General features: G+C 39.2%; 1 pseudogene; it reads left to right on the forward strand.

Moving 5' to 3' along the window:
- Window positions 1–11,438: 11,438 nt before the first annotated feature.
- LOC113831584 lies at window positions 11,439–11,538 on the forward strand (annotated as a pseudogene).
- Window positions 11,539–12,195: the final 657 nt, after the last annotated feature.

Below are 12,195 nucleotides of genomic sequence, written 5' to 3' on the forward strand. Positions count from 1 at the left end.
GGGTCTTCCTTTGTATGTTACTTGTCCATTTTCCTTTGTTGCTCTTAATATTTTCTCTTTATTCTGTAAGTTTGGTGTTTTATTGTGTGTCAGCGGACTTCTTTTTGTGGTCTAGTCTATTTGGTGTTCTGTAAGCTTCTTGTATTTCATAGGCATATCCTTCTGTAGGTTGGGGAAGTTTTCTTCTATGATTTTGTTGAATATAATTTTTTGTAACCTTGAGCTGTATTTATTCACCTTCTTCTATACCTATCATTCTTAGGTTTGGCCTTTTCACCATGTCCCATATTTCCTGGATATTTTGTGTTAGGTAGTTGCTGGACTTGAGGTTTTCTTTGGTGGATGACTATATATCCTTTAGTGAGTCTTCAACACCTGAGATTCTCTCTTCCATCTCTTGTATTCTATTGGTTATGCTTACATCCTTAGTTACTGGTTGTTTATGGAGTCTTTCTATTGCAAGCATCCCCTCATTCTGTGTTTTGTTTATTGTTTCTATTTCAGCTTTCATGCCTTGAACTGTTTTGGTTGTTTCTTTCACTTGTTTGGTTGTGTTTTCTTGGCTTTCTTTAGATTCTTTAAGAGAACTATTTATTTCTTAAAATTTTTTGTTTGTTTTTTCCTGTTTCTTTAAGAGATTTTTTTATTTCCTATTTCTTCTTCCTCTGTGTTGTGGTTTGGTCTTTCTGTTGTTAAGTGTTTTCTTATTCTATCTTCTTCCCATCTCTTCTTGCAGTGGGTTCAGGTGGGGTCTCTTTGTCTCCTCTTGTCACCCGGTGGTGTGTCTGGGCCTAGACATCAGTGTCTGCAGCTCTGGATGGCCTTGCCTCTCCTGGTATTCTTTTGTCTCAGCAGAGGTCAGGGTGAATGGGGAACTCAGCAGAAATCAGAGCAATAGGGAAACTGGAAGTGAGGTGTTTCCAGATTCAGAGAGATCCTCCCTGTCTGAGTGGGTCCACTCTATGCCAGGCTCCTGCCCACAGAGATTGAATGAAGAAGTGTTGTCAGGAATCGGGCAGGTAAGAGGGAACACTCACCTCAGCATAGGTCAGGGCAAAGGGGAAACTGAGAGTGAGGTGTTTCTCACTCAGAGAGATCCTCCCTGTCTGGGAGGGTCCACTCTATGCCAGGCCCTGTCCCAGAGAGTTTAAAGAAAGGGGTGATGGTGGGAGTCAGGCAGGAGAAGAGGGGACACTCACCTCAGCAGAGGTCAGGGTGAAGTGGCTTGGAGAAGTGCTTTTAAGGTAGCCTCTCGACTATAGCTTAGATTGTTAGTTGGGGTCAACTTTGTAGGTCTCCTGACATTTCACTAGTGTCAGATTTCTCTTTAAACCTATAATGGCTCCCTCTATTATGGTATCTCTTTCCTTGCTCTACTCCATTCATCACCTGACTAGATCTTCCTGCTCCATCATGTCTTCCTCTCCCCTCCCCTTACCACTCTTTCTTTTTCATTTTAGAAAACATTCTTATTTTATACAACAATCCCCCCATTCTTTCGACCTCCCATCTTCCCATCTTCCCGTGCATCCCACTGACCCCCCACCCACTCGCTACCCATGCCCCAAGAATAATGAGGCTTTCCAAAGGGGATCATCAAAGTCTGCCAGATCATCTGGGGCAGGGCCTATTCCCTGTCCTGGTTATCTAGGCTGAGAGAGTATCCCTACATAGGGAATGTGCTCCCAAAGTCCCTTCAGGCACTAGGGATAAATACTGTTTCCACTCCCATAGGCCCCTCAGACTTCCCAGGCCTCCCAGCCCACAGCCATGTTCAGGGGACCTGGTTTGGCCCTATGTTGGTTCCCCAGCTTTACTCCTGGGGTTTCTGTGGTCTCACTAGTTCAGGTCAACTGCTTCTGCGGGTTTCTCCTGCACGATCTTGGCTCTTTTGCTCATCCCCCCTTCCTCTCTACAACTGGATTCTGGACACCCAGCTCAGGGGTTTGCAGTGCTTTCTATTGACTTAGGACACAAGTGACTTCAAAGCTCTGTAATTTTCGTTGAGTTTGGTAAATGTTGGTAAATTTCCACTTTCGCTTTCTGATTTTCCTTTTTATCCTTCCCTTTTATTCTTCCACTCTCTTTTTTTCCTGCTCTTTCTCATTCTCAAATTTCCCCTTTGTCCTTTCCTCCCATCTACTTCTCTTTCCTTCCTTCCCTTATTACTTCCTTTCCTCTCTCACTCCCCCTTTCCCCTTCTGTCCTTTGAAATTTATTCCATTATAGTTACTTTCCCATCCCTTTTCCTTTGGTGATTTCTGTTTTTACTCACCATATTTATTATTTCAAAAGGATTGTTATACTGAGGTAGTTCTGTCATGTCTGAAACCTGATACAAACATGCCATTGATTGTGAACTGAAACCTGTCATTAGAGCATCTAGACATGTATCTAGACATCTAACAAGCTCTGAGTTAGACCTTGACTTTCTATGTTGACTTTCTTCTCAATGAGTGCTCACACTCTCTGATGGTATTGACTGTTGATTGACATCAGCCACTCTCACATGCTGCTATTCATTTTGCTTCCTCATTTGCTGACTGCTTTGCTTGGGCACATACATGACAGCCCAGATGAGCAGATTTTATAAACCAGTCCTCTTCTTGCACACTGAGTTGCATCAGAGAGGCAGGGCGGCATGAGATGGAAACACAGACCTTGGTCCTCATGTCCCTGTTGCTCTGGGGATCTGTTGACAAATTTAAAAGTATTATAATCTTTGGCCAGGTGGTGTCGTACATGTGGTACATGTGGTACATGCCTTTAAACACAACACACCAGATGCAGAGGCAGGTGGATCTCTGTGAGTTTGAGACCAACTTGGTCTACAAGAGCTAGTACCTGGACAGCCTCCAAAGCCACAGTAAAACCCTGTCTCAAGAAACTAAAAAAAGGTATTATAATCCTTTTAGAGTGATAGGTTTATAGAGAAAAACCATGTAGTTTTAGAATATACCAGGAGATACTTTACTGTATCTTATATTAACATAATAATATACAGACATTTGAGAAGACTCCTTTTTTTCTGATACGCAGTCTATTCAGATAGCCAGTTTCAGTGTTGTAACATTATATATCTGCATGTGTATGTTTGTATGATATTGAACTCTTGTCAATTACAGGGGCCTTTGGGGACATCCCAATGACCCAGTCTTTATCTTCCATGGCAGTGTCAGCATTAGAGAGGTTTTTCATCAGTTGTAAGTCCAGGCAAAGTCTGTTTAGTAACTATATCCAGAGAACCATTTGGCCTGGCACCAGGAGCCTTCTAAACTGCTGGTCCTCTGGGTATCCACATGGGGATCCTGAGTTCCTGATCTGCTCCCTGGGAGTGGATGTGGGTCAGAGTTCACTATCACCAACATCAGTGTCCATGTTGAAGACCTGGAGGATTATTACTTTTTAGCCGCATTACAGCTCTCCTCTCACAGTGATTCACTCTCCCACACAAAACACCTCTCTGAGTTTCACCAGCTGCCTGAACCACACACATCTCTGTGTATTTTTTTCATTTGTGTCTGGCACATTGATGAGTAACACTGTAAAATCCTGCAGGTTATTTATAAGCACAGTGCTTCTAAGATTTATGAAGTACAATGTAGTTAAGTTCTCTGTGTAAACTGCTAATTGTTTTTAATAATTTCCCACAGAATCTGGCTTGTATAAAAGAATTTCATCATTTTGTTGTTTTGGAATCTGGAAGTCCAACACAGGACTCGATTGCCTGAAGTTAAGATTTTGGCAGCTTCCATTCAGTACCTGTTTGAAGCAGAAACAGGCACCCATAGCTAAGCACTGAACCATACTCCTGGAATCCAGTTGTGGAGATGGAGGGGGGATGAGCAAAGGAGTCAAGACAGTGCTGCAGAAACCCAAAGAAAGAGTTGACCTGACATAGTGAGAGCATGGAGACCCTAGTCATAAAGCTGAGGAAACAGCATTGGACAGAACCATGCCCTGTGGATGAATGTGCCAGCTAGGATACCAAGACAGTTTATGGGACCTCCAACAGTGGAGCCAGCATTTAACTGTAGAGCACAAATGGACTTTGGGAGCCCATTCCCTATGGAGGGATACTATTGCAGCCCAGATACAGCAAGGAGGGCCTAGGCACTACCCCCAAACATGACAGACTTTGAAGGTCCCTGGTGGAGCGCCTCACCATCCCTGGGGATGAGTTGGGGGATGGGTAGGGGGATTGATAGGGAACTTGAGAGGATGGGAGGGGAAGGAATGGGGGGATGGATATGTAAATATGAGTAGTAATAAAAGAATTTAAATAAAAAAATTGGCAGCTGATAATTCCATATCAGTGCTTTAAGATTAATTATTGTTTATGTGCCTGGATGTTCTACATTTGTGTATGACTTGCACCCTGTGTAGACAGTGTCTATGCAAGACAGATGAGAGCATTGTTTCCCCTAGAACTGGAGTTACAAATAGTTTTGAAGTGCCATTTGAGTGTCAGGAATTGATCCTGGGTACTATGAAGAGCAACCAGTGCTCTTAACTGCTGAGACATCACTCCAGGCCCTACATGTCAATGTGGAGGCTCAGGAAGACACTGTACCTCTTGCTTATATTTTTGTGCTCTTTTGGGCTCCTCAATCTCAGCATTGTATTTTCCTTCATTCTATTTTTTTGTTTTATAATTATTTGCTGCAACATATTGCCTGAAAATTATTTAAATTCCTTTAAAATATAACACTCATTTTGAAAATGATCCACTAATTTTCCCTCTTCTTCTTTTTTATGTAACATTTTTTATTTGAAACTTCTTTACATTAAAGTTTTATTTATAAAAACAAATAGATATTAAGGTAAATATAGTAAAAAAAATAGGTAAAAGGACAAACAACTCATGTCATTCAAAATTACCTGTAATAAGAGACACACATAAAATATAAAGGGTGAACATCTGTTTAATGACAAGTGTTGACAAGTTTTATTATAATAATAATCGTAAGCTGCTGTTGAGACTGGAAAGTGGTAGGGATACTCTAGTAAACAGTTTATAGTTTCTTAAGTTAAACATTGTCTCATCTCATAAGCATCTATGTATTCAGCCAAAGAAATGATTTCACGAAGCATGTCACTGTACATACATATATAAAATAACATGTTATATCATAAATGCACAGCATTCTTATTTGTCAAATGTACTTTAATGAATTTGGGAACAAAAAGTATATGCATGCTTCCAGAACTCTATGCAAAATTTCCTAGTGGCTTTATTTATATTTACCTGAATCTAAAAACTCAGAAACTCCATCAAAAGCATGAGACAAAATGTGTTATATGCATTCCCAGTAATGAAATATTAAACATGTCACAATATGGAAGAATGATTGAAAACATTGTAAATGAATGAAACCAGACATAAAAGGCCACATCATATGATACAACTTATATTAATTGTGAGAAAGGGCCAACCTATTGGAACCAAAAGTAAATTAGTAGTGGCTTGTAAATAATAATGAGAAAACTAACTGAAAAATAGCATGACTGAATCTAGGGGTGATAGAAGCCTTCTGTATCTCAGATGTGGTGGTATTAAACAGATGCATATATTTGCCAAAATCCACTAACTGGATAGGAATGGTGCAGACCTTTAATCCAGGCATTCTGGAGGCAAAGGCAGTTGGATCTCTGTGGGTTTGAGGCCAACCTGGGCTATATAATGAATTCCATGCTGGTTGGGGCTACATAGTGTGATCTTGTCTCCATAACTGAAACCAAATCATTAACTAAGCTTTTCAAATAAATTAATTTTATCTTGGTAAATTATATAGCCAATAAAAGGTATTTTAAGCCAGCTTTATTTGTAGAAATTTAGAAATTTGGGGGAGTATGACTTATTAGAAAGAAAGAAGTATTCATGGCCTTCCTTGAGTCTGGGATTCAAAGTTTGCATTTTGAGCCTGTTACAAGGAAAGATCATAAGTATGGTTAACAGTGTTTTCTCACCTGTGGGGGATTTTAAGCAGGGAGCAGTTTACTTGCTACCTATGAAGTATCAATTCTCTTCATTTGTCCTCTTCTTACCATTTCCCCCTTTCCACATCCTACTTGGTTCCTTCTCTGTTTTTGCTTCTGCTTTGCTTTCTCCTCCCAGTTTCTCCTAAAAAACTTATATACACATGAGAATTTCTATATCAGTAAATTTTAGGGTCTAAATATCATAGGCTGAAGCTATGTTACACTTAAAAAAATCATTTCTGCTTTCTTTCCTTCTTTCATGGTCCATATTCTTCTGTGTGGAGTCTGAGAAACCTGACTGTGTCCCTGTGATGCATCTAACTCTGTGTCATCATATTATATTTTCTAGTCTTTATGTCTTACAATATTTTTTTTTAGAATTTTGCAATTGTGGAAATGAAAGTAATATGCTCCATTGAAAATATTATAATATGTAATCTCTATGCATTTATTAAAAACTATTTGATCACTTACTATATTATAGAGAGCTTCTCTTATAGACCACAAACTATAGCCACAAACCCAAATATCTCAGAATTGTTAGGGCAGGAATCAGCCTGTCTTAGTGTTCTATTATTGTGAAGAGATGTAATGATCAAGACAGTTCATATAAAAGAAGGTAATTAATTTGGGCTTGCCTACAGTTTCAGAGGATTAGTCTATTATTTTCATGGGAGAAAGAGAGAGAGGAAGAGAGATAGAGAAGAGAGACAGTGAAGAGTGACAGAGAGAGAGAGAGAGAGAAGGAGGGAGAGGAGGAAAGAGGAAAGAGAGGAGAGAAGAGGGCAATGGATTTATTCCCATGGCACCTGCCTTCTCTTACCATTCCACCTCTTGACTTTCATCAACTTTGGATAAGGTCATTTATCATGGGCCATCAATACATTAAGCTAATGATTTTGTTACAAACTTCATGATCCAATCATTTCTCAGTGACTGGATACACCAGGGAAAAACCAAGCCTTTCATACACAAATCTTTGGGAAGACAATTCATAGGCAATTCACAATTAAATGCATTAAAGCATGGCATTTAGGACTCAAATTTGATTGGGAGAATTAAATGTATGAATTAGTATTTAACATAAATGTAAAAGAAATGAAAAATAACCATATACACCTATAATGACATAACAATGTGAACTTTGGTAATTTTCTGTAGGGAAGTTACCATTTGTATTGGGCACCTGAAACATCTAGATCACTTCATCCAATATGTAGGCAACAATGAAGTGCATGTCTGTTTGGCTTATCCTACATATTTCCTGGTCCTTAGACAAAACTGTCCAGTATTTGTCTGGACAAATCATTGAACATGGATCTGAATACCAAAAGGATAGAACATAACCTTCTTCAGTGCTTATTATTTCTTTTTTCCTTTCTTTTATTTGAATCACAACAATCTTATTTTACATATCAATACTAGTTCCCTCTCCCTTCCATCTTCCCATTCCCCTTACCAACACCCTATCTCAGTTCCATTCATTCCCCAAGGAAAGTGAGTCCTTCCATGGGGGAAATCGTCAAATCTGTCACATTATTTGGGGCAGGGCCTAGGTCCTCTTCCATGTATCTAGGCTGAGAGAGTATCCCTCCTTGGGGGAATATGCTCCCAAAGTCAATTCATGCACTAGGGATAAATACTGTTTCTACTACCAGGCATCCCATAGACTGTCCAGAACTCCTTTCTGTCACCCATAATCAAGGGGCCTGGTTCAGTCCAATGCTGGTTCCCCAGCTATCTGACTGGGGTCCATGAGCTCCCACTTGAGCAGTTCAGATGTTTCTGTGGGTCTCTTCAGCATGGTCTTGACCCCTTTACTCATCACCCCTTACTCTCTACAACTGAATACCAGGATTTCAGCTCAATGCTTAGTTGTGGATCTCTGCTTCTGCTTCTGTCAGCTAATGGATGAGAAAACAGTCCCCTCCACACACAACAGGCCTGATGAACATAGGAAGTAACAGACTGTGGCAGCATGCACAGCTCCAGCACAGGTCTAAGATAGATGGGGTCCCAATGGTGAGTAGGGGAAACAGACATGAGCTCTAACCCCTATGAAACTATTTCCAAGTGTCAACCACTTGCAAAGTGAAAACTAATTCTTTTCAAAAGACTCATTGTGGTTACAAACTACACATAAGTGCGGGCCCCATGCCCAGTATATGGCTAACACAAAATGAACTCAGTGTTTTTTTTTTTTGCTCAGTTTGATTTGTTTTGGCATTTACTACATTAGTGATGTTTACTTATATAATATGGTTTCCAATTTTGTGTTTTATGGTGTCTACCTGTGAGAGTGTGTGTGTATGTGTGTGTTTATCTTGCTTTGTTTTTCTTAAATATAGTTTTTTTCTTTTTATTTACCATTCCTTTTTCTAAAGAGAAAGAGAAAACAGGCATGAGGTGGAAAGGAATGGAGGAACTGGGAGGAGATGAAGAAGGGGAAACCATGATTAGAATATAGTTTATAAAACAATTTATTTTCAATATAAATAAGCAACTTTAACTTCACAATCATGAGTATGTATACAATATAAACAAATGAATATCATATGTATACTCAAACATTCTTTTAAAAAACTCAACAAAATTTTGTTTTGTCTCTCTAAGTATCCTGTGTGTATTGCCACATGAGTATGGGTTACTACATGGGCTGAAAAAGGGGACTGAGTTCTAGTGGATTTGTGTTGGAAACCTTTAATCTGATATCTTTCTGTGATTGCTAATGCTCTCTGTGATGGTATTTTTGGCTCTTGATTGACACCATCCACTTTCACACACACTGCTCAGGCATTTGCCTTGTATTTGTCAACTGCTTTGCATAGGCCCCTCCAGTCCAGCCCAACTGTTCAGAATTTATAAACCAGGCCTTTGCAGTGAGAACTGAGTGGCATCAGACAGGCAAGATGGAGTCACAGACCCAAGTTCTCATGTCCCTGCTGCTCTGGGTGTCTGGTGAGAAATTAAATAGTAATACAATCATTTCAAAATCACCTCTTTGTATATCAAAATTTGACAATGTGTGCCAGGGCATATTTCTTACATAATGATGCTTTGACAATATGGCATTACAAGGACATTAAGTGACAAATCAACTGTCATAGTATGTGTTTGTTTATCTGTGTATGTTCATTGTCCTTTCATGAACAGGTATCTGTGGGGACATCATGATGGCACAGTCTCCATCATCAGTGGCTGTGTCAGAGGAAGAGAGGGTTTCTATCAACTATAAGGCCAGCCAGAATGTGTTTGGAAGCAGTAGCAAGAAGAACTACGTAGCCTTGTACCAGCAGAAAGCAGGGCAGTCTCCTAAACCGCTGATATACTGGGGATCCACTCGGCACCCTGGGATCCCTGATTGATTCATAGGTAGTGGATTTGAGACTGACTTCACTCTCACCATCAGCAGTGTCCAGGATGAAGACATGGGAGACTATCACTGTCAGCAGCATTATAAAACTCCTCCCACAATGCTTCAGCCTCTAACAAAAACCTCCTCTGAGAGTCTCACCAATTGCTCACACCACATACAGACATGGACCTGCACACTTCCCTCTTCTGCCTGAGTGACTGGACACTCATGAAAACACTTGCAGAGCCCAGCAAAAATGATGGGTTCAGTGTCTCTTCTGTCTATCATTATGAAAAACGTATATATGAAAATGCAGAAAAGAACCCAGTATTGTCTTTCCATTCCTGCTATAATAATTTACCACAAACTCTGTTGTTTCAATATTAGAGATTCATCTTTTTATAGATATGGAGTTGTGGTATTCAACAAATGGGCTGAAGTGATGTAGAAAAATTGTATTTCAGATTGAAGGCTCTAGGAAAGGGTGTTTCTTGCTTTTTCTAGCTTCTAGAGATTTTCTTACTTCTTTACTGCTGAACATTTCTTTACTATTTTCTTTTTTTCATAAATTCTTTACTTTTAAATTACATTTTAGTTAATTACATTTTGGTACAGTCATATATGTGTGTGTACATGTAAGTAGTTGGACAAGTGCAGTCAGATGACAACTTGAACTTGATTTTCCCTTTTCATTTGAGTTCTGGGATAAAACTGAGGTCTGATGTCAAAGTTTGTGGCAAATGTCTTTGCCTTCTAAGAAATCTTGCTTTATATTAAATTTCTTTACTAATGTATAGTCATTGTATACAAATGTTATAAAAGTATGTCATATATTTTGTGCACATCCACTAACCATCCTAATTTCTCCTTACTTTCTTCAGTTATGTTTTTTGCTGTAATCTCTCTTCTATTTTTATCACACCTACATATATACATAGATACTACATACATATACACATTTGTACACAAATAACACACATATCCACATATACACATACATACATACACATAAAATCATGCACACGCTCATGTATATACACACAGAGAGACTCATGTATATACAAACTTAACACACAACACATTTAGGATCCACCAAGGAAAGATAATGTGGTATTTTTTGCCCCTATTTCTAGGGCCACCTCTCCCTCTGAAAACCCTTTATCTGATTTTCATCTGTGGAGACTGAGAAACCTCTTTCCACTCTAATGTTTGATATAATTTTGTGGTATCATATGCTATTCTCCAGTCTTTCCATCACATATCAATTACCAGAATTTAGTGTTTTTGAAAGGCAATAATTTGTGCTCCTATATAAATAATATAAGACCAATCTCATCAATGTTTTCATTATTGAACACCTATTATGGAGCTATAGCCAGGTAAATGTTAGTTATAGACTAAAGAAAAATGCTGGAGATTTCCAAACACCTTAAAGCTGTCTGCTTAGGAATCAGTGTGTCCAAACTTTCATGATGGGGTTGTGCCTAGAAAGACAGCTATGCCAGTTTTTTCCCAGGAAAATCTTGAAGTGATGTTAACTGTGATGAGTTTAACATTTTCTTCACTGTGACAAAACATCTGAGGAAAACAACTTAAAGAACAATGAGTTACTTGGCTCATAGTTTCTTTTAGCATAAGGTAAGATAACATCATTTCTGTGGACCCAAATGAAGTTGAATATCATGGGAGAGACCATGACAGGGGGAAGATATTTACCTCATGGCAGTTGAGAAACAAAGTGAGCTAGTATGAAGCTGGGGACTTGACATAGTCTTTAGAAAGATTCCTCTAGCTTCTCAATTAGCACTGACCCCTACTTTCCACTAGCTGCTGATAATGCCATTTAATTATGAATCTGCAATGGATGAATCCAATGATTGAGTCAGAGCATGATCCACTAACTTTCAGTGGTTCAGGGTCAAATATTTCACATAGAAGCCTTTGGAGTCACACTGCAGGAAAAAACCACAATACAAAAAAAAAAAAAAAAAAAAGATGGTGGAATGATGTGTAAGCTGATTCAGGATTGGAATATATGCAGAACTGAGAAATAAGCATATCCAACATGAGTTATAAGAGAGATGAAAAACATGCCATATGCTTGCTTCAGCAGCACATATACTAAAATTGGAATGATGCCAAGATTAGCATGGCCCCTGCTCAAGGATGACATCCAAATTCGTGAAGCATTCCATCTTTTTATAGTTTACATAAGTGACCCAAAATACTCTACCAGGGAACAACCACAGCTGATAAACACCTTCAGCAAAGTGGCAGGATAGAAGATCAACTCAAAAAATTTAGTAGTCCTATTATATGCAGAAGGTAAATGCCCTGAGAAAGAAGTCAGAGAAACATCACTGTTTACAATAGCAACCTGGATGCCCCTCAACTGAAGAATGGATAAAGAAAACGTGATACATTTACACAATGGAGTACTACTCAGTGGAAAAAAAAACAATGAAATCTTGAAATTCGCATGCAAATGGATGGAACTAGAAGAAACCATCCTGAGTGAGGTGACCCGATCACAAAAAGATAAACATAGTATGCACTCACTCATTTTTGATTTTTAGACATAGAGCAAGTGATCACTACAATCCACACTGCTAGAGGAGCCAGGAAACAAATATGACCCTAAGAGAAGATAGCATAGTCCCTTGAAAAAGGGGATGGGGACAAAAACCCCTGACCTGTGAGGAGCCACACTCACATTCACCATTACAAGATGGCGCTGACATCCGCTGCCGGATCAAGTAAACAACATTGGTATGCATGTGCCCAGTGTTTTTCCACTGCCTAGCCCGCCTATTCCATGGCGTCATATAGGGTGATGAGTCATCCACCTATCTCAGCTG

Source organism: Cricetulus griseus, unplaced genomic scaffold (genome assembly GCF_003668045.3).
Source record: "Cricetulus griseus strain 17A/GY unplaced genomic scaffold, alternate assembly CriGri-PICRH-1.0 unplaced_scaffold_10, whole genome shotgun sequence".
In the NCBI taxonomy this organism is placed as follows: Eukaryota; Metazoa; Chordata; class Mammalia; order Rodentia; family Cricetidae; genus Cricetulus; species Cricetulus griseus.